Source organism: Chiloscyllium plagiosum, chromosome 27, assembly GCF_004010195.1.
Source record: "Chiloscyllium plagiosum isolate BGI_BamShark_2017 chromosome 27, ASM401019v2, whole genome shotgun sequence".
Taxonomy (NCBI): domain Eukaryota; kingdom Metazoa; phylum Chordata; class Chondrichthyes; order Orectolobiformes; family Hemiscylliidae; genus Chiloscyllium; species Chiloscyllium plagiosum.
In genome coordinates, this window is record NC_057736.1 from 29,793,564 (window position 1) to 29,820,810 (window position 27,247).

Consider the following 27,247-nt stretch of genomic DNA (forward strand, 5'->3'; position numbering starts at 1 on the left):
TCACGTCCATTTTCTTGCCTTTTCCCAATAACACGTCATTCTCTTACTGTTCAAGAATCTACCTACCTCAGCCTTAAATATACACAATGACTCTGTCCTGACAGCTGTCTGTGGCCAGGAGTTCCAAAGACTCATAACCTTCAGAGAAGAAATTCCTCCTCACCTCAGTCTTAAATTGGTGCCCTTTATTCTGAGACAATCCCTCTGGTCCAAGACTCTTTCATGAGGGGAAACATCCTCTCAGCATTTACACTGTCAAGGCCCTTAAGAATCCAACATGTTTCAATTAAATCTCTCATTCTTCTAAACTCCAGTGAGTAGCGTCCCGACCTGTTTAGCCGTTGCTCATAAGACAATTCTTCCACACCTGGGATCACTCCAGTAAGACTTCTCTGAATTGCCTCCAATGAAATGAATTGTCTCTTTAAATAAGGGACCAAAACTGCTCACAGCACTCCAGATGTGGTCTCACCAGTATCTTGTACAGCAACAATAAGACTTCCCTACACTTATTCTCCAACTCCCTTGAAAGAGTAGCCAATGTTCCATTACCCTTGCTGATTACTTGCTGCATCTGTCAGCCAACTTTCTGTGTTTCATGCACAAGTATCCCCATGTCCCTTTGTGCTGCAGTTTTCTGTGGCTACGGGAACAGGTGTACACAGGACAATAGCTACTGCTGACACCTCATGTCATCCAGCATACAACCTCCCTATTCTTTCCTTCACCTCTGACTCCAAAAGTGTTGGTGTGAATAAGGGTGAGGAGATGCATTCCAAACAGGGGGGGGAATGCATTTGGATGGGCAGGGATGATGATACTGAGCAGTCCTTAGTGAGTGACACAGCTTCAACTTCTTCATATCAGTAAGGCCTCAAACATGCCAAAACACTTACTGGTAGCCTTTTCCATGAACCCCATAGGCTTCACACTGTCCCCAGTCTCCACCCAACCCATCTATGTGAGCCTGTAACTGCCTACCATTGCCCACAACCCCTGGCATATTAGGAGACCATACCAAGTGTAGTCACACGCTACTCCCCGCCTGAAGCCAGGGTGCTCCTGAACAGGGACAATCTCCCCTCCTGTGTGACCCCCTTTCCTTCCATAATTTACAGTCCCCTCCGCCCGCAGGTACTGTTACCTCCTTTCACAATTGAATCTCCCCTTCCACTGAGCCAGCAGCCACCAGTCACAAAGAATAATTTGTTGATTCTTCTTCCCCTGGCAGCAGCTGTCTTGCCCTTTCCCTTTAATATCAGTGAACAGACCCACCAGGCAGACCATGGCCCTCCTTCTTGAGCAACTGAACCGACAGCCCTGGATGCAAAGTGCCGAGACTGATAACTCAACGACTGTGATAGCACTATCATCTTCAACACCACACCCGCCAACCACCAACTATGGAGTTATGGGACATAACGTGACCCACTACCTGGATGGCAATGGCTCTGACACCCCGACCAGGGTCGCCTCATTTGTCTTTAGCCAATCTCCTGGACCTGTATCAGAGCTTGCCCTTAACATACTGTGTCAGGACCCTCTATCTGACACCTTCCTCCATTGACTTCAATGAAGACAATTCACTAAAGTATAAGCAGCTGGCACATAGTACAGATATGAAATTGATATAGCTCATTGTGGCACAGCAAGGTATGCACCCCGTTGACTGAGGACTGCTGACCAGCAAGGCAAGCTGCCTGGTTTTCTGATTGTCCTAACTGGCATAGTACAGCATGACAAGGCAAAACACAGATGCTGCAAGCATACAAGTAACCATTCAGTGAATGGGTGCGAAGAGAGCAAGTGAGCAGCCTTGAAATGCAGTCTGGTCCAATCCATGAACTGAGTGCCTGTCCCTGAACACAAAGTGTTCCTGCTGCAGCCTTTTAAAATGAGTTGCCAATGCACCCTGCATTGAATGTCTCTGCTTCCACAACGCCCTGCCAGTGTATTGGAGAGTGCCATGATGGTCATGAAGTGTGGGTATTAGGTGCCAACGTCCATGAACATTGGTTGTGGTGGATTGTGCCCTGAGATGCTGTTTGGTCGTGGGCAACATGAAGATACCTTGGAGCAAGTGATGAGCTGAATCTGCACTGATATCCATTTCAAGTTTTCCTCAACATTGAGCTTGTTTGGCACATTTGTAAAATAAGAAAGTGAATTTAACAAGGGGAATTTGGCATTAACAAGGCGTTTAACACGCAATAATCGACCTGAGTTGCCCTTAACTCTGCCTTAACTCACTGCTAGTAGACAGGCGGGAGGCTGGAAGAACATAGCAAGCTAGACAGCATCAGAAGGTAGAGAAGTCGATGTTTTGGGTGTAACGGTTCCACCTGAAATGTCGACTTCTCCACCTCCTGATGCTGCCTGGTTTGCTGTATTCTTCCAGCTTCCTGCCTGTCTACTTTGGATTCCAGTACCTGTAGTTTTTTGTCTTTAATTTACTGCTGCTTATTAAGACACCCACTGCTCTGCTGGTCAAAAGCAGAACAGATATAATGAGATGTTCCTGAGGTTGAGATCAGCCTCACCGGATCTCCCATCTAATTCTGCCACAATTCGCATCATAGCCCAGATTGCTCAAACCCCCATATGGTTCTGCCCCATGAAACCACTGAATCATCAGAAAATTTTCCCCCGGTTTACTAATGCCCCTCAGGGAAGGAGATCTGCTGTCCTTAATGGGTCTGGCCTGTATGTGGCTCCAGATCCATAACAATGTGGATGATTCTTGACCATTCTCCAAAATTGCCTCACATTCTACTCACTCATATTCATGAAGGTTCACTACCACTTCTTCAAGGACAATTAAGGATGGCCAATTTGCATCGCTCACATCCTTTAAATGAATTAAGAAAAAGTTTTAAGAGTGCTTTAATTTCTTTCCACTTGTTCTTCTCTTGTAATATATGAAACTAGTCATTAATTATATTGGTGTGCTTTGCTGCATGGAATTTCACTGGGATTTGCCCTTTACTTTGGTGTATATTAAAGTTTAATTTTTGACAGAAATTGCACTGACAAGTTACGGGAATATCAACTTTCCTTTTAATTTTTGAATAAATAAGACTGCATGTATCGCAAAATTGAATGATGTGTTTGGTTTGTAAGCATGAAAAGCATCAACCAGAAGAAAAGAATGTGCACACTATGAGCAAAAAGGTGAGAGATAAATAATTTTGTGATAACTTGTCTGCTCAAAATTTAAATACATTTTACCAGAATTTGCTTATTAATCTGCATACACATGATTAAGTGAAGAAGGTTCAAACTGACACAGAGGGAGTAAATTTTGTTGATGTGCACATTGAAATTTCACAGGTTGGTGCAGGTTAATTTTGGAGGTTTGTAACACAAATCATGGCACAATGGTAATGCCTAATGCTGGTCTTGGAATAGGAATACAGATAGCATTGAAGACTACATCAGTAATCAAAGATGGCCCTCTTTGGCATCAGAATATTTTGGGTGTCAGATAAAGTTTAAACTGGCACATGCCACCTTTCCCACTTTCTATAAGAATTTGAAACACTTTTTCACTGTTTTAGACATAAAAATGTCAGATGAAGTATTTATATTGATACAACTCGATAATGTAATAAAGGATACTCTATGGAAAATTCAATGTGTAAGCTCAAGAGCACATTTCTGTAACTAGTAATCATTTGACAGTGATACTGATTTGCTGCCATAACCTCCAGCATTTGAAATTAAACTATAAAATCCTGGATGAGAAAGTCTACTGAGAAACATAAACATATAACATAAAATCGCAGTGTACTGTATATACTCGAGTAAAAGTCGACCCCTGTCTTTGGCCAAAAAGTCTGGAATTTTCCATATATCTTATGGAAAAATCAACCCTAGTTCTTTATAGACTACAGATCAACATTTGTGAGTCGAGGTATTATCCTGTACATAGATGTTACAATGAGGACATTTTTTTTGTGCTGTTATGTGATTTCATGTACAATTCACACCAACTTGACATGGATGTTTAAGATATATCAGGTCAGAGTCAGGTGACAACCAACCTCGTGGAATACAGTCATATACTGATATCTAGTTGAGGTTTTGAAATCCTTCATTGTTTATGCCTTCTAGAAAAGAAAACAATATACAGCAAAGTTATTGAAGTTGCAGAGAAGATTCACACCAACTTGACATGGATGTTTAAGATATATCAGGTCAGAGTCAGGTGACAACCAACCTCGTGGAATACAGTCATATACTGATGTCTAGTTGAGGTTTTGAAATCCTTCATTGTTTATGCCTTCTAGAAATAAAACAATATACAGCAGCATTTAAACTGAAAGTTATTGAAGTTGCAGAGAAGACAAATAACTGTGTAGAAGCAAGAGAACTTAGTGTTTCGGAGAAACCAATGAGAGACTGGAGAAAGGTATCGAACCAACTTCCTGCAATGCTGAAATGAAAGTGTGCCAACAGGGGAAAACCTAACAAGTGGTCACAATTGGAGAAAAGAAGTTGCTAATTGGGTATTGAAAAACAGAAAATGTGTTAGTCGTAGAGTCACCCGAATCCATGCATGAAGCGAATCAACGAAGAATGGAATTTTAGATCTTAATGCAAGTGCTGGATGGTCCACAAGATTCATGAGAAGGCTTGATGTGGAGGAGCTGGTGTTGGACTGGGGTGGACAAACCTGAAAGTCACACAACACCAAGTTATAGTCCAACAGGTGTAATTGGTAGCACTGCTCCTTCATCAGGTGGTTCTGGAGTATAAGATTGGAGGACACAGAATTTATAGCAAAAGTTTACAGTGTGATGTAACTGAAATTGTATAAGAAGAGAACAAAGAAAATTTACAGCCCAGGAACAGGCCCTTCGGCAATTGAAGTGGAATAACTGGATGCGTGATGGGAAAAAAACATACATGAAAGGAGGCAGTGTGCGGGCTCCATCATTGCCACTGATCTGTGAATGGACCGTTGATTCATGGAAGGAAATAATAGCTGACACTATTTTCAAATCATTCAAGAAATGTGGAATTTCAAATGTATTAGACGGTACAGAGGATGGATCATCTCTGGGATAACACAGATGATGATGATGAAGAAGAAGAAGTGGATGATGTGCTACTCTAACTACGGACAGCGAAGGTGAAGAGCATCCATATGATGATATTATTCATCCTGATGCTTGTGAAGTTTAATTCAGTGCTGAAGATATTGTAGGATTTTAGAGGATTTCAATAAACTTTTGCATTTGACAAGTTTAATTTAAAATGTACCATGTAATTGTGATTTAAATGTATAAATAAAAGCTTACTAATTTGATTGTCTTTATCTGGTAATTACCATAGTTCATTGTGTTTTTTTTTCTTTATTCGTTTAGAGATCAATTGAGCTTCTGCTAATGATATCATAGAATCATAGAATCCCTACAGTGTGGAAACAGGCCCTTCGGTCCAACAAGTCCACACCAACCCTCAAGAGTAACCCACCCAGACCCATTCCCCTATCCTATTATCCTATATTTACCCCTAATTAATGCACCTAACCCACACATCCCTGAACACTATGGACAATTTAGCATGGCCAATCCACCTAACCTACACTTCTTTGGATTGTGGGAGGAAACTGGAGCTCCCGGAGGAAACCCACACAGACATGGGAAGAATGTGCAAACCCCTCATATGGTATTTTAGAATTTACAACCTGGTGGACTATACAAGGAAAGGAGTTTGCTCGAGCCCTTCAAAAGCAGTATCCATGTAATAGTAAACCTTGTAAATTTAACCTTAAAAAATGGTCTAAAAAATGTGACTTTTACATGAATATATATGATATCCACAGCATAAACCATTGAGGTGGCATGATCTACATTTGGAGATAATGCTGGGGTCTGAAACACACAGATGATTTTGTTCAAAGTGGTGGGAATATGCCAGCAAATGTTAAACCATGCCTGACATTCTTTCATAGCCTGATTTCTTGATCTGTACCAAGAAGTAAAGTGCGCTTACATGTGGCAGACTGGGAGCACCCCTACCTCTGGGCCAGAAACTCCAGGTTTTAAGCCCATGATAGGACCTGTAGGTCATGGAGGTGTATTTGTAACAGGTTGATTATCATGTATTTGATGGCGGGCAGTTAGAGCAGGAGATCAGCCATCCCACAGCAAGCAATGACAACCCCCTGTATTAAGCTTGGCCCAATACAATGGAGATCTGTGGCTCCAGTCTTTGGAAACAAGAACAAGCACGTTCAAAAAATACATTGCACCCACAATTTACTTAACAATGCTCTCACAGACATGTGAACACTCTGAGCCTGAAATACTTCGAAGGGCTAGTCACTGTTATATGGTACCTTAGTACAATCATTTTGCAAACAGATAAGTCCTCCAATTAATGAAATAAATAAATAATTAATCCACATTGTTTATTATTTGTTTGTTGAGGGATGAGTCTTCCTCAGAACACTCAGTGAAATCCCTACTCTCCTCACATGAGTATTCTGGGACCTTTAGAGTTCTATCTGATGAGCTGGGACAGTAATCAAGTCCTCAGTTTACCTTCTCATCTCAGATACTGCATATGGACTGATAAGGTTATAGAGGTATAGAAACAGACCCTCTGGTCCAACTAGTCCATGCTGAACATAATCCTAAACTAAAATAGTCCCAAACTAAACTAGCTCCTGGCCCATATTCATTCAAACCTTTCCTATTCGTGCACTTATTCAAAGGTCTTTCAGACATTGTAATTGTACCCACATCCATCACTTCCTCAGGACCTTCCTTCCACATGTGAACCGCCCTTTGTGTAAAAAAAATTGCCCCTCATGCTTTTTAAAAAATCTCTCTCTTCTCACCTTAAAATGTGCCCCCCGTCTTAAACTCCTCCACCCTAGGGAAAAGACAACTACCACTAATTCTGTCTATACCCCTAACTAATTTATAAATGTCTCTTAGGTATCCCCTCAACCTTCTATGCTCCAGTGAAAAAGATCCCAGCGTATCCAGCCTTTCTTTATAACTCAATTCTTCCATACCTGGCAACATCCTGGTAAATCTCTTCTGAACATTCTCTAACTTGATAATATCCTTCCTGTAACTGGGTGACCAGAACTGGACACAGTACTCCAGAAGATGCCTCACCAATGTCCTGTACAACGTCAACATGACTTCCCAACTCCTATACTCTGGACTGAACAATGAAGGTAAGCATGCAAAATGCCTTTTAACCGGGCATTAGCCCTTCTTCGATTCTCCTGTTCCCTAGATGCTGCCTGACCTGCTGCGCTTTTCCAGCAACTCATTCCCAACTCCTATACTCTGGACTGAACAATGAAGGTAAGCATGCAAAATGCCTTTTAACCACTCTGTCTATATGTGACCCAACTTCAAAGAAGTATGTATCTGAACCCCTCGGTCTCTCTGTTCTACAACACTACCCAAGGCCCTACCATTGACTGTATACGCCCTCCCCTCTTCCCTCTTTCAAAAAAACTCTCAGCTCTCTCATTGTTGGACTGAACTAGAACATACGGTCAAGTTTTGTGAGGAATATGGCAAATTACTCAGGTCCAAGAGGTATACCAGATCAGCCAAATTAACAAGAGAGGGGAAAGAATGTCAGAAGTGAAAGACTGCCTCAGGTATAACAGAACAGCAAGTGTTGCTCAGCAAGTCTTGTCTGAGAAGAAATAAAGCACAGCATGAGAGAATCCTTAAATAAAAACAGTTACAAATGGTTAGCAAATGAGTAGGGGAAGAAAAGAAAATATCTTTCTTTTGCAGACATTTTTAAAAGATGAAATCACATGTGGAGAGTCAGGTTTCTCATAGTAAGTAGCTGGGTGGGTGGCTGCTGATAATATATCTTCATGAACCATACACACAGACCTTATGAAATTTCTTAATTCCCTATATGGCCAATTCACTGCAGATGTAACAAAATAACTATAAATCTGCATACAGCAATGCAAGATGACTTGAAACATTGGCTGCTGCGCATGTACCAAGTTTCAAAACATTCAGTTTGTTTTCTCAGCTACTCTTGCTACGGGAAAAGGGGAAGTGGGAAAGAAACCATTCTCAGAATAAGTCAGCAAAATGGCAGGGAGCTTGTATTTTGTACTTTTTTTTCCTTTCATTAGGTTCTCTCTTCTTCGGGTTGAGAACAGATTTGAGGAACCCAGGCAACTGCAATCCAGGTAAAGTTGCCATATCTTCCTCAATCTCCAATGCAAGCTCCATCTTTGCTCTGCTTCCTGCTGTAATCTGCTGTCCTAAGGACAATAAAGATGTCATTGTTTTAATGATTCACTTCTTCCTGTCCGTCAGACTTCCAGTCATGGGTCCAATAAAAAAAACTTAGTCATCAAATAGTGAGCAATATGAACAGTATCCTTCAGCTATGCAGGGAAGTGAATTCTTTTGAAGGGCATTGTCCTCTTGTCAAATTATTTTGCCAATTAAAAAACTAGGTTCGGTTTGCTCTCATGGCAATGTGAAAATCTACCATCACAAAACATCAAGCTTTGCAAAGTAACGTATCATGTGAGATTTTAGGACTCAGGCGTGTTCATTTATCATTTGTTGTAACACAATAAAAATAGTTAGTATTTGTCAAAGTTTAAAGAGCAGAGCATTTATTAACTTCAAATCATGACAGTTTTGTATACTCAGAGAGCTCACATTAACTCCCATCAAATTTGTGACCATTGCACCACAGGTTAAGGGCCCCACTCTGAGATAATTGGATTCAGCCTCCTGGCCCAGAAGTAGGGACACTACCATTGCACCATAAGGGCCCTTATCAGTCATTATATAATTCATGCATTCTCTATAGCATCACCATTATCAGTTAGAGTCTGCTTGCTGGTCAATCAGCACATTCTTTTCAAACAATATAAAAACTTGTTCTCCTTTCTATGGGTGTTCTTGCAAATGTCCACTTCAGTTCAAGACAAAGAAAAATGTTTTTAAATGTGTCTTTTTTTCTGCTATTTCAAGATCTGTGCTACCAAAAGTAACAATTGTGCAAAGGCTGCAGTGTGGACACAGAAGTTGAGGCATGCTTACAAAGTCCTATGGCATTGTATTTGCATTAGTAACAATACATCCTTTTCTTCAGATACAAAGTCTGTTGTTCTAGTTGTTCAGGAGGGTATTTATGAGCTAGCATGTCAAGACAGCCATGTCACTTCTTTCAGCATACTTTCTTCCAATACTCTTTCTTGAATTTTATTCAATGCTGTTTTGAAACTGTCTCTTGTGAAGTGTAAAAGACAGCTTTGGGTATCTGGAACAAAAAGTACCATCACAGCACTTTGTATTTCAGCCTGTGTGGCAAATCTTGTAATCTGAAAGTGGTGCAAAAATATGTAATGCTGTAATTCTTGTAAGGAGAAAAAGAATTGGAAAAATGTGTCAAAGGTTGGCAGCTTTCTCTGGTGTTGGTGCCATTTTAATTATATTTATGTGACTGTTTTCCACAGGCATGTGGTGTAGAAATGGTTCATTTAACTTTCATGCACAAAGTTCTAACATTTTTGGCACAAATCCATGATTGGGCAATAATAGGATAATGGTGATTTTAAAGGAGAAAGCAATGCTTTAAGAACATATCTGAATATACAAGAACGTCTTGAGACAGGGTACAGAACAGTTAATTGGTTTAACCATTTTGCAATTCTGGCTCATCAAGACAACGATTATCAGAAGCTTTTTTTATTAGAATGTTACTATTCATGGGTGGCATAAAACCAGATGTTGTGTTATCAAATGATTTGTTTTGCACAACTAAGTGACAGTCAATAAGTTGTTCTATTCATTGCCAGATAATGCTCCTCGGATGCTGCCTGAACTGGTGTGCTCTTCCAGCACCACTAATACAGATAATGATCAAGTCCGACCAGAAACCACCTCCTTTGATCTTTAATAACATCAATACAAGGTAACTATGGCTGATGAGGGAAGTCAGGGACAACATAAAAGCGAAAAAAAAACACATATGATGTGGTGAAGATTAGTGGGAAGCCAGAGGATTAGGAAACATTTTTTAAAAAGTAGAGGATGACCAAAGAAGCAATAAGGGGGGGGGAAAGATAAAATGTGAGGGTAATTTAGAGAGTAGTTTGAAGGAAGATTGTAAGAGCTTTTTAAGATATATAAAGAAAGTAAGACAGAGGCAAGATTGGACTGCTGGTAGAGGAGACTGGAGAAATAGTTATGCGGAACAAAGAAAAAATGGTGAAACAGCATAGGTACTTTGCATCTGCCTTCACACTGGAAAACACCAGTAAGCTTAGTAGAACTTCAAGAAAGTCAGGAGGCAGAAGTGAGTATAGTGGTCATTACTAAGGAGAAGGTCATGGGTTGAAAAGCCTGAAGGTGGATTAATCACCTGGACCAAACAGAATATGCCCCAGAGTTCTGAGGGCAACAGCTGAGGAGATTGTAGAGGCATTGGTGATCATCTTTCAGGAATCACTGTAGTCAGGGAGGATCTCAGAGGCTAATATTATATGCCTATTTAAGAAGGGAGGGAGGGAGGCAGAAATTGGGAAATTATAGGCTGTTTAGCCTGACCTCAGCCATTGGTAAGATTTTAGAGTCCATTATTAAGGGGCACTTGGAAGCGCATGGTAAAATAAGGTTGAGTCTCACGGCTTCATTGAGGGGGGGTTATGCCTGACAAATCTGTTCAAATTCTTTTAAGGAAGTAACGAACAAGCTAGACAAAGGAGATCCAGAGATGTGATCTACAGTATTTGGATTTCCAAAAGGCCTTTGTAAAGGTGCCACAAAGGAAGCTGTTCAATAAGATAAGAGCCCATGGTGTTAGGGACAAGGTACTGGCAAGGATAGAGGATTCGAGCTGAAAAATGTGTTGCTGGAAGAGCGCAGCAGGTCAGGCAGCATCCAAGGAGCAGGAGAATCGACGTTTCGGGCATAATCCCTTCTTCAGGATAGAGGATTGGCTGACTGGCAAAAGGCAGAGAGTAGGAATATTGGGGGCTTTCTCAAGATAGCAGTCGGTAACTAGTGGAGTTCGGCAGGGAATTATATTGGGAACACAACTATTCACATCATACATTAATGATCTGGATGAAAGAACTGAGGGCATTGCTGCTAAGGTTGTAGATGACACAAAGATATGTGAAGGGACAGGTACAGTTGAGGAACTGGGCAGGCTGGAGAAGAACTTGGACAGGCTAGGGGAGTGGGCAAAGAAGTGGCATTTGGAATACATTTGGGAAAATATGAGATTATACACTTTGGTAAGAAGAATAGAGATGTAGACTATTTTCTACATTTCAGAAATCTGAAGCACAGATTCCGAGTTGAGGATTCTTTATGGTTAACATGCAGGTTCAGTTGGCAGTTTGGAAGTCAAATGCAGTGTTAGCATTCATTTCAAGACATGGTAGAATACATGAGAAGAAATATACTGCTGAGGCTGTATAAGGCTCTGGTTGGATTACATTTGGAATATGGTAAGTAGTTTTGGGTCCCGTATCTAAGTCTGGCTTTGGAGGAGTCCAAGAGGAGGTTCACAAGAATGATCCCAGGAATGAAGAGTTTGTCATATGAAGGGCAGTTGAGGGTTTGTATTTGATAGAGTTTAGAAGGATGAGAGGGGAACCACATTGAAATATACAGAATACTGAGAGGCTTGGAAAGAGTGCACGTGGAGACAGTGTTTTCACTAGTAAAGGACTGTGACTAGAGGGAAGGGACCCTTTAGAACAGAGATGAGGAGGAATTTCTTCAGCCAGAGAGTTACTAATCTGTAGCTTTCATTGCTGCTGAAGGCTGTGGAGACCAAGTCACCGAGTGTATTTAAGACAGCGATAGATGAAGAGTCATGTAGACTCAAAACGTTAGCTTGCTCTCTCTCCACGGATGCTGCCTGACCCACTGTGATTTCCAGCATCTTTTGTTTTCAGCCAGAGATAGATAGTTCTTGACTGGTAAAGGGATCAAAGATTAAAGGGAGAAGGCAGGAGAATGGGGTTGAGAAACATTTCAGCCACATTGAATGGTGGAGTAGCCTTAATGGGCTGAGTGGCCTAACTCCTTTTATTTTGTCTTATGGTCAATGCTGGTTGGATATCCACAATGAGTATTTTTATGATTACTATTGACCAGAAATGTAATTAGTTTAACCACATCAATACCACGATTACAACTGCCAGCAGAGACCCATCTTCTGAACCATCGAAGACTCTCCCTACCAGGGGGATCATGTCAGGAACGTGATACAATGGATTGATGTTGCTGCAACAGTCTGTCAGGAATTTGACATCACTCCAGGACCCGGTGGCCTGAACGATTAGGATTGCTGCATTCATCCCCATCATCACGGGATGCGCAATTTGATTTAGTAGATAAGTGGTTCACAGCATTCCCCAAACTGATCTCAACAGGTACTGCCAGCCCCTCCCTCTAGGGGGAAAATCATTGAAAGATTGTCATCTTCAAATTCCCCTCCAATCACACAACACCTTCGATGTGAGAAATTCCACTTTCTGTCAGGTCATGGATTTGAGTTCAGACTCCCCAGTGCACTAACACTGAAGCTATCCAACTCTAACATTAATGACTAATGCCTGAATCTTTAGCAGTAAGGTTCTGCGTTGACTTTAATTTTTGACTAAAATTCCAGGAGTGTAGTTCACTAATGTTTCTAGAAATCAGATACTTCCAATAATTACTGCTGATTAAGTGAAAAACTTTGTGTTTTATTTATTAACCCAAATATACCAGTTCAAAACCAAGCTATGCCGGATAAGTGTATGGACACGGGCTTGCTCAATCCAAGGTGTACATATGTGCTGCAGTTAATCAACTCGCAGATACAACTGCTCGAGGAAGCAGGAAGCCTACCAGGCAGAGACTATTCAATGCCATCTGCTATGCAACATCACAAGGGAGTTCATGGAAGATTTGAATTGAATTGAATTGAATTGAATTTATTGTCATGTGTATTGAGGCACAGTGAAAAGCTTTGTCTTGCAAGCAATCACAGTGTTAAGTAGCAGAGATAAGTAAATAATAGGTAAACAGCAGCAAAAACCAAAACACAGGTACAGGCGAATAGTTTGTGAGTCCATTCAGTATTCTAACAACAGTAGGGTAGAAACTGTTTTGAAACCAGCTGGTGCATGTGTTCAGGCTCCTGTACCTTCTCTCTGATGGTAGAGGTTGTAGAAAAGCATTCCCAGGGTTGGATGGACCTTTGAGAATGCTGGCGGCCTTTCCTTATCAGTGGGCCTGGTAGATGGATTCTATAGATGGGAGGTTGACCTTTGTGATTGTCCGGGCCGAGCTCACCACTCACTGTAACTGTCTCCAATCTTGAATGGTACAGTTGTCATACATCCAGACAGAATGCTCAGCATCCATGATGACAAGGAGAGTTGGGTTGGCAAATTAGAGCCAGGTGGCCTTTCGCGATCTGTTTGCCCCACAATTCCAGAATTATGGGCTGCATTTTACAGAGCGCTGCCATCTCCATTCTCTCATCGAGAAAGTCAGGGGAACTCACCCTCAATCCTAGCAGCCTGCTTCCCATCCATGTAACACATTGACCTTCATTAATTGCTTTAAGATGTGACTTCCTTCTAAAACAAGAGCTGAAGTCCTATCTCAGAGAGCTGTTCATCAGATGGGTAGTGAAATAACTCTACAACAGTTGATATCCCATCACTGAGTCACCCTTTATTTATGTGTGTATAGTACTTGACACTGGCTTCCTCAGAGCCAGCTCTCAGAGTGAACAGAATATCTGACACTTCTGTTTATCTTCTTTTTTAAGCTGGTCCCTAGACTGAAGAGACCTTCTGAATCTCCTGCTTATTTTTGAGACTCAGAATGTCTTGTTTTTCCCGAGTCTCCCAAACTAACAGAGTACCCAAAGGGGACTCAGCAGTAGTGCTTACTTTTCCCCACATTGCCCGTGACTGTGTGTGTGTGTATGTGTAGGGACTCAGTAACATGACACCATTGTGCAAGAATTTTATTTCATATTTCCCACCATTTGGAAAGCACCCACGTGGCTAGTGAAACAATAACAAACAAGGCCTGATAAGGCCAATGCTTACATGAAGGGGGAGGATAGGGATTAAGTCAAAATAATATGGCGGGAGAAATCAAGCATTCTAACCACTGTGCTGCCCACCTCTCCCTGAAAGCACCAAGAGCATTGGTGGCACGGCACACGCTCCATCTCCAAGGACACATAGACATGAACATAACCACGGAAGCGAGGTCGGCAGTTGGCAGAGACAATCCCTCCCATGGCCCGCTGTCTGGACCTGTTTATTTCCAGCCCTGGCCAGACTCAAGAGCAGGTCCACAAGGAGGTACTCTGATCTGTCCATACCCCTCCACACCGGATGCCCAAAGATCATGGGCATGGGACTGGACACTCCTGTTTATCTTATTAAGCAACACATAGTTTACAAAACAGTTAACACGAACAGCTGTATGCAGAGAAACAGCAATTTTACAAGGGACAGGAGCAGCAAAGCTAGGCCCCAAACCCTACTGTAAGCAAGGAGCAATCTGATAGATGCGTTTTACCACAAAATGAAATATTTATATTCTCGATTTACCCCGGTGGGTTCCCCTTAAAAGCCTGTTGAGAAACTCCAACATGACAGCACGGTGACTCAGTGATTAGCACTGCTGCCTCACAGTGCCAGGGACCAGGGTTCAATTCCAACCTCACGCAAATGTCTGTGTGGAGTTTGCAAATTCTCCCTGTTTCTGCATGGGTTTCCTCCGGGTGCTCCAGTTTCCTGCCACAATCAAAAGGTTTGGTGAATTGGCCATGTTAAGTTTCCCATTGTGTTAGGTGCAATTGTCAGGGTTAAATATAGAGTAGGGGAATGGGTTTGGGTGGGTTATTCTTCAGAGGGTCAGTGTGGACTTGTTGGGCCGAAGGGCCTGTTTCCATACTGTAGGGAATCTAATTTAATGTGAAAAAAAAAGACACTCCTTTTTTTTTTCTTTTTTCCTCTTTTTTATTTAACCTCCACACTACCACCTAACTGCAGTAGTGCTTATTTTTTCCCCAGCACCCATGGTGTGTGTGTATACGTGTGAGACACAGTGAAAAACACAAAGTGCACGAATCTTTATTCAATTTCCACCACTAGGAAGATAGGAAAACACCTGAGTGGCCAGTGACAAACACTGCCCTTCACATCAAAGGGCAGTGCTGTGTGATCAAAACAGTGAAGGGGAGGGTAGGGACTAAATCAAAATAGAGTTGGAGGGAGAAATAATGCACTCCACTCCCTGCGGCGCCCACCTCTCCCTGAACAACTCCAGGGTGTTGGTCGACCCCGCGTGCTCCTTCTCCAAGGACACCCGGGCCCCGCACTCCTGTTCTTTTTTTTCTTAAGGGGAGAGTAGGGACTAAATCAAAATAGAATTGGAGGGGGAAATAATGCACTCCACTCCCCGAGGCGCCCACCTCTCCCTGAACCACTCCTGTTTATTTTTTTTACACACTCCTGTTTTTTTTAAAACCAGATTCCTATTTTTTTTTCTTATTAACCCCCACACTACCACCTAAGTGCGGTAGTGCTTATTTTTACCCAGCACCCATGTTGTGTGTGTGCAGGTGTGAGACACAGTGAAAGACACAAAGTGCACTCTTATTTATTTATTTTTTCTTTTTTTTTTGTTTTTTTAAAATCCTGATTCCTATTTTTTTTCTTATTAACCCCCACACTACCACCTAAGTGCGGTCGTGCTTATTCTTTTCCCAGCACCCGTGGTGTGTGTGTGCTGGTGTGAGACACAGTGAAAGACACAAAGTGCACGAATCTTTATTCAAATTCTACCACCAGGAAGATAGAAAAACACCCTGGTGGCCAGTGACAAACACTGCCCTTCACATCAAAGGGCAGTGCTGTGTGATCAAAACAGCGAAGAGGAGGGTAGGAACTAAATCAAAATAGAGTTAGAGGGGGAAATAATGCACTCCACTCCCCACGGCGCCCACCTCTCCCTGAACCACTCCTGTTTATATTATTTTATTAAACAAATTACAAAAACAGTTTACAACAAACAGTTACATTTACAGCTGCATACAAGAGACAGCAATTTTACAAGGGAGAGGAGCAGCAAAGCCAGGCCCCAAACCCTACCATTCAAACAGTTTACAGGTGAGGACAAACCTCAAATCCCAGTTTCACAAAGATATAAAGAGACAACAGCAGTGACAGTTGTACATTAGACAGTACTGTTAAGTCCCCTGTTTATATTGGACAGCTGGGGATTCCTGATTGGCCCAGGTTAACATATTCAGTGAGATCCACCTGGTTCCAATCAGTACAAAGCCTCTAAAGGACATTCGTAAACCAGGTGAAGAGCACTGGTTACGATTAAACTAGATTATTGAATCAATACTTCACCATCTTACATAGTGGGATTAGAATCTAGAAGATCAGCATAAGGCTTTCAATTGCTAGCCAAGAAACTTGAAAGCTCGACATGAAATCAAATGGTTGGGGTCTGTTTGACCACTCAAGTGTGCTGGTTGGAGGGAAGTTCACTTCTACTTTGGTCTATGTGTGTGCTGCAACATTTACGCATGAAATCAGAAAGCCTTGCAAAACAGTACAGGTCAGCCAACATTCAGATGGAGAAAAAACAGACTCTGACACATTGGAATTGTATCTTTCAAGTTACTCTGATTCACTGTGATGGAGAACACACTCATGTGAAGGTCTGTCTCTTCTCTTTGCAGATGTCGGTTGACCTGTTGCATCTTTTCTATTTGCTTTTCCATTTCCAAGCATTTCTCTCCTCTCCCATCAGATTTGGTACGAGGCTCTGATTCTATCCTGTTTTGACTCTGTGGGGCCCAAACTCTGACAAGCCAAGTTTGCCCAAAAGTGAATCTTCCCAGTTACACGGAGATTGCCAAATAGTCACTTGCTGATAAAAGCTTCATTATGAATCAACCACAGTGTATTTCTGATACAGAGAAACAGCATCTACCATCAAAGCAGACTCTGATCCTCACTAAAAGGAATGCCAGTTAACAAACTGGCTAAATAATTCAGCCAGTTCAGGAATCAGGTTTCCCCCTCCAAAAAAAAGAAGGGAAGCAGAAACTAACAGTAACATACTGACTGTAACACCAGCCAGCACAGAGTCAGTTCCTAAACTGAGAAGACTCTGAATCTCCTGTTTATATCTGTCTGCCAAGGCTCCCTGATTGGACCAGATTAACAGCCCTAATCAAGAAACTCATATTCTATGAAATCCACCTGCTGACCTCCTTCCAATTATTATGGGTAGCAACTCAGTAACAATGCCAGTGAGGAGTGGTGGCCAATGGTGGGATGTTAGATCGTTCCCCTTTGTTTATGTTGAAAAGCTTAGATATGTTTAAACGCAAGAAAGAGGGGGACTGAGGGGTGTGAGAAGGTGGAGGACTGGGTTTGAGAGATCAAGGAGAGGGTTAAAGAAGATAGTGGAATGATCTTGTGGAGGGAGGCAAGGCTGTCAACAATAGGCACCAGGGATCTCCCAAAAGTAGCATCTCCCCCCCTTTCCCAACCCTAGCCTGTGCAGCTAAAGTTGCCAGACTGTCAGAATGCCTTGTGCCCCTTATGCCCTGGTTAAAATACCAGTGAGGTGGATTGAGAAGTTAAAAACCTCCACAGTCTAGCTGCAACAACTTCTCTTTTGGTCCCTTTTCTCCGTAAAGCTGCTTTCTCTAATTCTGTCAAAACAGCAGGAAAACTACAATTAGAGCTATTGAAAGAAATAATTTGAAAACCTAAAAGAAATCAAAAAACCACAAGTCCAACCAATCAACCAGTGAACTAAAGATTGACCATTAAGACAAAAATCAAAAGGATTCTGAGATCATCACATCCAGTTTTTTTTTATTTGATATAGAATTCTTTTTCCCCTGACATTTTTTTCCACTCAAATTATTTGTGTCTTGTCTGTTTGTCTTTATTTGTCAATTTGTATGCATGTGGAATCTGATAGGATTGCCGTTTTATGTTGCCATAAGTTTATTTTTTCAATTTTTTTGGCCTTTGGCTAAGAAAATCAGTTTGGTTAAATCAATAGCTATTTTCTTGTTAATGACAAAAACCTGGCGTCAAAACCTGAGTTTCTGATAGTTTAATCAAATGTTTACATTTGTAATGATTTGCGGAGTGGTTGGATTTGACTATCAGTGCCTTCTTCCACACGTGGTTATTCTAGACAAGTTTGGATGTGTGTCTTGCATCTTCAAACCTAATGGCAGGGGTGTCTAAAATACAATCCTGAATAAATTTCCATCTGGAAAATGTTTCCAGCATCAATTTGAGAAACCCTTAGGAGGAAACAAAGGTGAGTAGGCCTTAAATCTCTCGAGCATGGACTATTTTCAATTTGATCATGGTGGCTCTGTATTCATCACCCAACCTTTGCTCCAAATCCCTTGATAGGTTTATTCAACAAAAATCTGCTGAGCACAGTCTTGAAAGCTCTAAAACTGGGACAGAGCCACAGCTTTTAGGGAGATTCCTCCAATATTTGTTTGGAAAGAGTTTCTAGACACCAAACTTACAGAATCCTGCACCCTAACATCCCGGGGATGGTGCTGAAATTGGAAAGCTGCCCTCGATAGACCAGTCAAGCAACAACTCATGGAGTCATTCCGTGCAGGTAATGTCCCACACACCATCCTTAGGTATGCTCTGTCCCACCAGCAGGACAGACCCCACAGAGGTGGTGGCATGGTAGTATTCAGTATGGCAGGAGTTGCCCTAAGCATCCTCAACATTGGCTCTGGGTTCCATGAAGTCTCAAGGAATCAGCTCAAACATGTGCAAGGAAACTTCCAGTTGATTACCACTGACCGACCCTTCCTTGGCTGATGGGTCAGTCCTGCACCATACTAACTGCACTGAGAAGATGCACCAAGGTTGGCAAGGGTGAAGAAAGCATTTTACAGAGGAGACAGCACTACTGACCAAGCTGGTCAAATCTTAAAGGACAGAACTACTCGACAGAGTCTGTAACAGATGGTGAGGATACCAACAAGAGGGAAGAATTACTTGACTTAATCTCACTAGCATACATGTTGTAGATGTATTCATCCATGACAGTATCAATAGGAGTGACTATCATACAGTCCATGGAGACAACCAACCTGTTATAAGCTCTTGGCACTATTGAGCTGCCAGCCCTCTGAGGCAAATGTTTGCCATCCTGAATAGGACAATAGCCCCAGCACCTGCCACGTAACTAGGTGTGACCCATCAAACTCAGGTGGTGAGGCTGCTGCCCTCCTGGGTGTGCTGGCAACACACATTTCCTTCCAGTGTTGGGCCAAATGCCCAACTAATAACGTTCAGGCCATTATTTCAGTGTCCATATTATCAATTCTTTATCAATTCTCAATATCTGGATGAGATCATCCTTCAATTTCAAGGGAAAAGGAGTCAACTTTCAGCAGCATGTCCTTATAATATTTAGAGAAGCTCATCAGCCTGAAACATTAACTCTGTTTTGCCATGACCAAGATGGAGGTGGTTTGATTCCGGAGCTCGTCCGCTTGCTCTTTTTTCTTCGGCTCTCATTCCTTTCTTTTCCTTTTTTCTTTGTTTTCCTTTCCTTTGGGTCTGGAGAATGGTGGGAGAAGGCATCCCGTAGTGGCAATACTGGATGAGCCGAACGTCTCTCCTCCCCAGCCGAGGGTCTCCCAGTGAGCAAGGAGCAGGCCCCGGGCAGACTCCCCCCGGCCCGGACTGGCAGGCTATGCGGAGGCTTTAGGTCCATGGCTAGGCCCAGGTGCCCAAAGCAGGAGAGGTGCTAGTCTCAGGCCAGCGTAGTGACCTCCCAGTGTGGCAGTCTTGTCCCGGTGTGGAGGTCTCTTCTCCGTGCAGAGGTGCTCTTTGTTTTCAGCTTCCAAGTATCCCAGTGGCCTGGCAGTTGATCTCATCCAGGAGTAGCATCTCTGCCCAGCGTGACGGTTTTCTTTGGCCCAGAATGGCAGTCTCATCCTGGAATGGCAGTCTCATCCTGGAATGGCAGTCTCATGCCAGTTGCATCTTTCCGATTTTTCATTGTTCCTAAACTGGGTTTCCTCAAGCCCCGGAGCCTTTAACTGAACTTTGTCTTAATTTTATTTTTTGTTATTAATATTGATCTATCATTGAAGTAGGCGCTGCATGAGGTGACTTATGAAACTTTTTACTGTATTTTTCATGTGAAAGTACCTCTGACAATAAATTTCTATTGTATTCTATTTCTCTCCACAGTTGTAGCCCAACCTGCTGAGCATTTCAAACAACCACAATATTTTGCTTTTGTCCATCTTAGTTTCATCTCACCTGTAATTTCTACCGGGGCTTGATTTAACCTTAGATTTTGTGCAAAACTAAGTCGATATCAGTACAAATTCTGGATTTTTTTCCCCTCCAAGAACCTAGTTTGAATGGTTTTGCTAATCAAGAGTACCACCACATCCAGAGCTGAAAATGTGTTGCTGGAAAAGCGCAGCAGGTCAGGCAGCATCCAAGGAACAGGAGAATCGATGTTTCGGGCATAAGCCCTTTTTCAGGACCACCACATCCAGGACTCCTCTGCAACTTTTCCTGTTTATTTTTACAGAACCATTTCAGTACAATGCTTTTATAAGGACTTCACCATCTTCTGAATTGATGTACTTTTGTCCACAAAATAATGAATATTCGTTTGTGTCAAAATTTAGAAAATGACTTAAGATCAAGTCACCAGAAAGTGGCCAATGGGTGAAATATTTTGGAGGTTTCGGTAGATGACAAACTGACAAAATAAAAATGCCTGCAGCTCCCACTCAATCCCAATTGGTTCTGTTAGATTTGCTGGCAGATAAAGCTTTTGCACAGACTCTAGCAGGATTCTGTCTGCTAAAGGCAATTCAGAGCTCCATGTGGCACTTGGGCACCTGATAGCACTTTAATCCACTCCTGAACAGGATACCCATCATGGCTACCATTACAGGTAAGCCTCCTTTTAGCAGTGGCAGGAGGTCCATGCACTTTCATCCAGGCCCCACACAGAAAGTCCATTCAATCAGATGCTTTTCAGAAACCTCATAGAACCATAGAATCCCCACTGTGTTAAAGCAGGCCATTCAGCCCAAAGAGCTGCCCAAGCCAAGCCCCCTACCCTATCCCTGTATCCCTGCATTTCCCATGGCTAATCCACCCAGGGGCGGCACGGTATTTCAATGGTTAGCACTGCTGCCTCACAGCACCAGGGAACCAGGTTCAATTCCAGTCTCGGGTGTCTGTGTGGAGTTTGCACACTCCCCCCGTGTCTGTGTGGGTTTCCTCCGGGTGCTCTGATTTCCTCCCACACTCTAAGGATGTGCAGGTCAGGTGAATTGGCTATGTTAAATTACCCATAGTGTTAGGTGCATTAGTCAGAGGGAAATGGGCTGGGTGGGTTACTCTTCACAGGGTCGGTGTAGACTTGTTGGGCCAAAGGGCCTGTTTCCACACTGTAGGGAATCTAATCTAGCCTGCACGCCCCTGGACACTGTGGGCAATTTAACTTGGCCAATCCACCCACGTTACACACCTTTGGACTGTGAGAGGAAACTGGGGCACCTGGAAGAAACCCACGCAGACATGGGGAGAATTTGCAAACAATTGCCCAAATGTGGGATCAAACCCGTGTCCCTGGCACTGTGAGGCAGCAGTGCTAACCACTGAACCACCATATTGCCCTATGCCACTCCCAGGAAACCTGTAAAATAGCATACGGTACTATTCGAAAAAGAGTAAGGGAGCTCTTATACTCTGGCACATGCACAGCCTCCTCCCCCCCCCCCCCCCCCGCCACTGAAAAATGACCAGACATTCTGCTACTTCAAATGCCTTTTTCTGGCACTTGACCATGTAGAAAGTTTGCCCAGCTAACCACTGTGACTGTACTTTTAAAATAATACATTGATTGTGAAGTGCTTTGGATCCAAGAAATGAAAGACCAAACATAAGTCGAAACTCTTTTCTTAAACACACTTATTTGTTCTAGAATCAATGTAAGGAACCAGATGGATCAAGTGTAATATGTCCTTAACTGCTTTTTAGCGGGGCATTTTTGTTTAGTGAATGATTTATTTGTGCAAGTGCTGTAACTTAAAGGAGCCAACCTGTGAGCAGCATGCATGGAATCTTTTGTGTTATCGTATAGCTTAGAGGAAACATACATCAATGATCTTTACAGACCTAAACCGTCTTGCTAGTTGTGATTATAGGAAGGAATTATTTTCAGCTATTGGTCTATCCTGCATCAAATGAATGTAAGAAATCATAAAAAGACTAACTATCTTTCCGCACTTTGTCATAGGCCTTTCAACAGCCATGTGCAGTTCACACGAATATGAAATCCATCAGATTTATCAATATTTTCAGAACAGGGATATTTCTCTCTTCATGTCAAAGAACATGACAACATACTTTGAAATGCTTGGTGCTGACCTTGGGTTAAAGTGAGAAAGATTTCCCTCAACAACACGTAAAGTCGTGTCCTTCATGTGCACAAGTTCTCCCTCCTAAAAAATAACCAGCTTCAGATGTGTACTCATGACGCTGAGGTCAATAACTTACTTCATGTCTCCTTGCATGAGAGCCATTAGGCCCCACGTCATCCTGCAGCTATTTTTCACATCCTGCTACTCCTCCACTGAGAATAGAGGGAATCAAGTTAGATCCTAACTAAATAACTGCTGGGATTATCAGTGCAGCATTCCTGTACTATCTTTCATCCTAATATTCATTGAAAGCACAGCAGCAAGAAGGAACATATGCACCAATGCCCTTGGGCACAATTTATGCTCTCTCCGTTGAAACACAGCCTAGTTCAGAGTGTGCGCTGTCTATTGGGATATCCATTACATCACTGCTTTTTTACATAAATCAGAAGTTAGCCTGTGTTTATCCATGACCAACATCAAGACAAGGATAAAATCCAGATGTTTAAGTGCTTAGCTTTTCCAAGAAAACATTAAGCTGTTCATTCCCTTTTTTGGCAAAAAGAAGCTTGCTCCTTTTGTAAAGTTAACCTGAGGCTGAAAGTAAAGTTTGTAGTGCACGCACACACGTCTGTTTAAGATTAATGTTAAAAGATGTTTATTCCTTCATATTCTCCACAAACACTGGGAAAACATTTCAACATTAGAGGCAGAATCTTCCACAGCCGGGAGTGGAAAGGCAAAAGAACTGGGCAACCTAGCACAGGAGGCCAAAAGCCATATTCCTAGCTGGGTCACGGCTAGGTACGATGGAGTAATTTGCCTCTCCTGTTTTTAGGCAGTCTCTTGGTTGGTTGCAACATATATTTTCAGATCTGTTTAGCATGCAGCTATCACACTTCAATTAAAATGGAGTACTAGTCAAAACGAAGGACCAATTACAAGATTTAGATTAGATTAGATTACTTACAGTGTGGAAACAGGCCCTTCGGCCCAACAAGTCCACACCGACCCGCCGAAGCGCAACACACCCATACCCCTACATTTACCCCTTTAACCTAACACTACTGGCAATTTAGCATGGCCAATTCACCTGACCCGTACATTTTTGGATTGTGGGAGGAAACCGGAGCACCCAGAGGAAACCCACGCAGACACGGGGAGAACGTGCAAACTCCACACAGTCAGTCGCCTGAGTCGGGAATTGAACCCGGGTCTCTGGTGCTGTGAGGCAGCAGTGCTAACCACTGTGCCACCGTTTCCTTTACTTGTAAAGGAAAGAGGGGTTTCTTTCAAGAAAAATAATAAAACACACCAAACACAGTAATGCGTATAAAATGGAAAGAGGGTTTCGTGAAGACAGGAATCACAGAATCCCAACAGTGTGGAAGCGGGCCATTTGGCCCATCGAGTCCCACACTGACCATCCAAACAGCATCCCACCCAGACCCACCTCCCATTCCGATAACCCTGCACTTCGCATGACTAATCCACATTCCTGGGCAATTTAGTACAGCCAATCTACATAACCTGCACAACGTTGGACTGTGAGAAGAAACTGGAGCACCTGAAGGAAACTTTCAAAGACAGAGGGGAGAATATGCAAACTCCACACAGAAAGTCATCCGAGAGTGGAATCAAACCTAGTCCATGGTGCTGTGAGACAGCAGTGCGCACAGTTCAAAAGTCTTTAGAGCCTTTAAAGTGCTGGATTTTGAACCTGAGACCAGAATTGATTTAACTGTTGACTGAGATCCTCACTGGTGGTGAGGTTTTAGATGTGTTTGCAGTCATGGTGGATGTTTGCTTCGCTAATTTGCCAGTACATTCACATTGTCTTCTGATATGAGGAAAAACGAGCAAAAGACTTCCAGCTCTCATTGTTTCAAACTCATTTTTCCTTTTCTCCTCTCTGCTGCTCAAAACCAGCTGATGAAATATAATTCATTTATATATTCTCAAATGTGACTCCATTGTCTTTAAAAGCTGGACATTTGCACACAACCTTTAGTATCTACAATGTGTAATTATCATACAACGCAAATTCAATCTGTGGTCACGTGATCACAATAGTATTTTAGATAAAAACTGAAAGAACTGCAGATGCTGTAAGTCAGAAATTGCTGAAAAAGCTCAGCAGGTTCTAGCAGCATCTTTGGAAAGAAATCAGAGTTAATGTTTCGGGTTGAGTGACCCTTTCTCAGAACCTTCTTCAGTTATTTTAGGTTAGTATTTACACTTTTCTGAAAACAGAAATTAGTCCTTGGTATAAAAATCAAATGATGGAAACAAAAACTTGATAATCTATTTGCATCACTCCTATAACAACAGTAGGACAAACTTGTGCAGTTAAGTTCTCAGAACTTTAAAGGCAGACACATTTTCCTGATGACAAATGTTGGGAATTATTTTTGTATGCACATGCATCTCAGAAATTCTCATTAAAAGTCAGCATCACCAAATGAAGTAGCACTGACTCCAAAAATGGGAAGGCTAAGGTTTATGGTTGATATGGAAATAGTGATAGACTTGGGCTCAAGGCAGAGTTCAGGCACACAGATGAGTATTATTGTGGGATCCAGTTTAATAGAGGAGGCCTAAGGCGTCAGAGGGCAGGGTGGTCCTAACATGTGGATGGTCAAGGATTAGTGGGTTCAGTGGTGACAGGGGAAGGGTAAAAGGTGATTAGTTTTCTTTTGAAAGTGATGCATACCATTTGACTCTTCTCCAGCTCAGATTACAGTTGTTCACTAATAATGAAGCCAAATTGAGAGGAGGGTCTTTGCAGGTGGGAGTGGTTACTGTAGTTCTCTATGGGCCAACTAAAGCTATAATGAGTTAACTCTTGCAGTAATACGTCAACTCAGGTGTTTTCTCCTCTCTGTGGTAAAGCTCCAGGCAATACATTTTCTCCATGGCTCAGGATTTTATGACATTAAGGTCCCAGCAAGATCAGGAGTCACAGGGAAGTCTGAGATGAAGGGAATTTGCTGTAGTCTGAAGCAGATACAAACAGAAAGCTGTTAAAAGATGCTGAACAGATTAATCCATGCCATTTGTTCATCCATCAGTTCATGCATAAATGAGGCTGGAACAAGTAAACTGTGTGCTTTGACCAGCTATAGTACAACTAATCCAATCCAAAAATGTGCAGGTTAGGTGAATTGACCATGCTAAATTGCCTGTAGTGTTAGGTGAAGGGGTAAATGTAGGAGTATGGGTCTGGGTGGTATACGCTTCGGCGGGTCGGTGTGGACTTGTTGGGCCGAAGGGCCTGTTTCCACACTGTAAGTAATCTAATCTAATCTAATCTAAGTAATCTAATCTAATCTAAACTAAGGAGGACCCAGGAGACTCAGATACAGCCAAGGGCAGCCTTGAAAGAATGAGAAGGGGATGAACACTACCTGGTGAGTTGGCAGATTTGTTATCAAACCCCAAATTCACAAAGGATGCTCAAGGTTTAATCTGACACATGATACGATATTTAGAGATGACATTGTTGAGAAAGTGATGTAAAAGGTGGATCATAAATTGGTGCATCTCAAAACCTTTTGCATAGGTGCGCCCATTGCAGAACTAGGAACATTATAAAAAAGGTGGCATCTATTACTGAAATGCAATCATAGTTACATTTGCATGGGCTATACCCATAGTCTATTAACACCTTTGCCATCCAAGTGAATTCAAAATGTCTTTATGTATCTTTCTCTTCCACTACACCTAGGTTTTTATCCTGACATTTGCAGCTAAGGTGGAAGCTGGCGGCTTATTGCTATGTTCTGTTGACTGAGATAACATTGTTCTCTTTCCTCTGATGGTCTGAGGCCTACAGGCTAGTGCCTGAGGAGGGTCTCCTGCACATTGCTGAGTGTAACTTGGCTGCCATATTACACCAATGACCATACTTCTAAAGTACTTCATTGGCCAGAAGGCACTTAAAGATGTTTGGTGACCATGAGAAGCACCAAATAAACGCAAATGTTTGTTTTAAACTGACAATGACATATCTGCATAACAGTAATTCCTCAAGGTAGTTCTATATCCTGTCTCCTTATGAGTTTATTTTTAGGTATTACAAAAAAAACAACACAAAATCAACCTCCTAAACATATCTCTTTTTATTTTCCAATTCCTCCATTTGTTTCTGGACTCACAATCTCCATTTTTATTTCAGATCAAATTTATCCCATTCTGACTGGAACTAAGTGTAAACACCTCCTGGTAAAGAAGACCTGCTCTAAATCAACCAGCCTTTGTGCAGCATCACATTACCAGCGCAATGCATGCACAAGGTTTGATTGATAGCGTCAGTGTGAAAGCATTAAATTACATACCCAAGACATGAGTTTGATTGACAGGTGAAAATTGAAGATAATTTCAATCAGGTGTTTATCTGAAGCAGATGGGAATTTCTCATGTGAAAGCTGAGAATTACTGAGGGAGGTTGCACGGCTGACTTCGAAATAGCCGCCTGTTCAAAATATTTGATCAGAAACGATGAGAACAGTTCACATCCACCCAGCAGGATAAGACAGAAGGAGAGATGTTATGAGAGATGGAGAGGGGATTTTTAAACTTCTGTGGAAATCAAGAATTGGTGACTTTTGACCTGTCATTCCAATCCTAACAAAAAACATGAAGCACAATATATAAATGATGAAGGTTTGCAGACATCTGATATTCAAAGTTTGTGCGAAGATTTGTAGCTCGGGTGCTCGTTGCAGTGGTTCTGTTCGCCGAGCTGGAAGTTTTTGTTGCAAACGTT

At 42.2% G+C, this 27,247-nt stretch overlaps 1 long non-coding RNA gene across 2 annotated transcripts; it reads left to right on the top strand.

Annotated features, from left to right (window-relative positions):
- The first annotated feature begins 8,036 nt into the window (after nt 1–8,036).
- LOC122563710 lies at nt 8,037–27,141 on the top strand. 2 transcript variants are annotated; one of them, XR_006315699.1, is made up of 4 exons: nt 8,037–8,194; nt 9,824–9,939; nt 25,820–25,889; nt 26,657–27,141. It is a non-coding gene; the product is annotated as an uncharacterized LOC122563710 (long non-coding RNA). The 2 variants fall into 2 exon arrangements; XR_006315700.1 differs by lacking the exon at nt 25,820–25,889.
- Nucleotides 27,142–27,247: the final 106 nt, after the last annotated feature.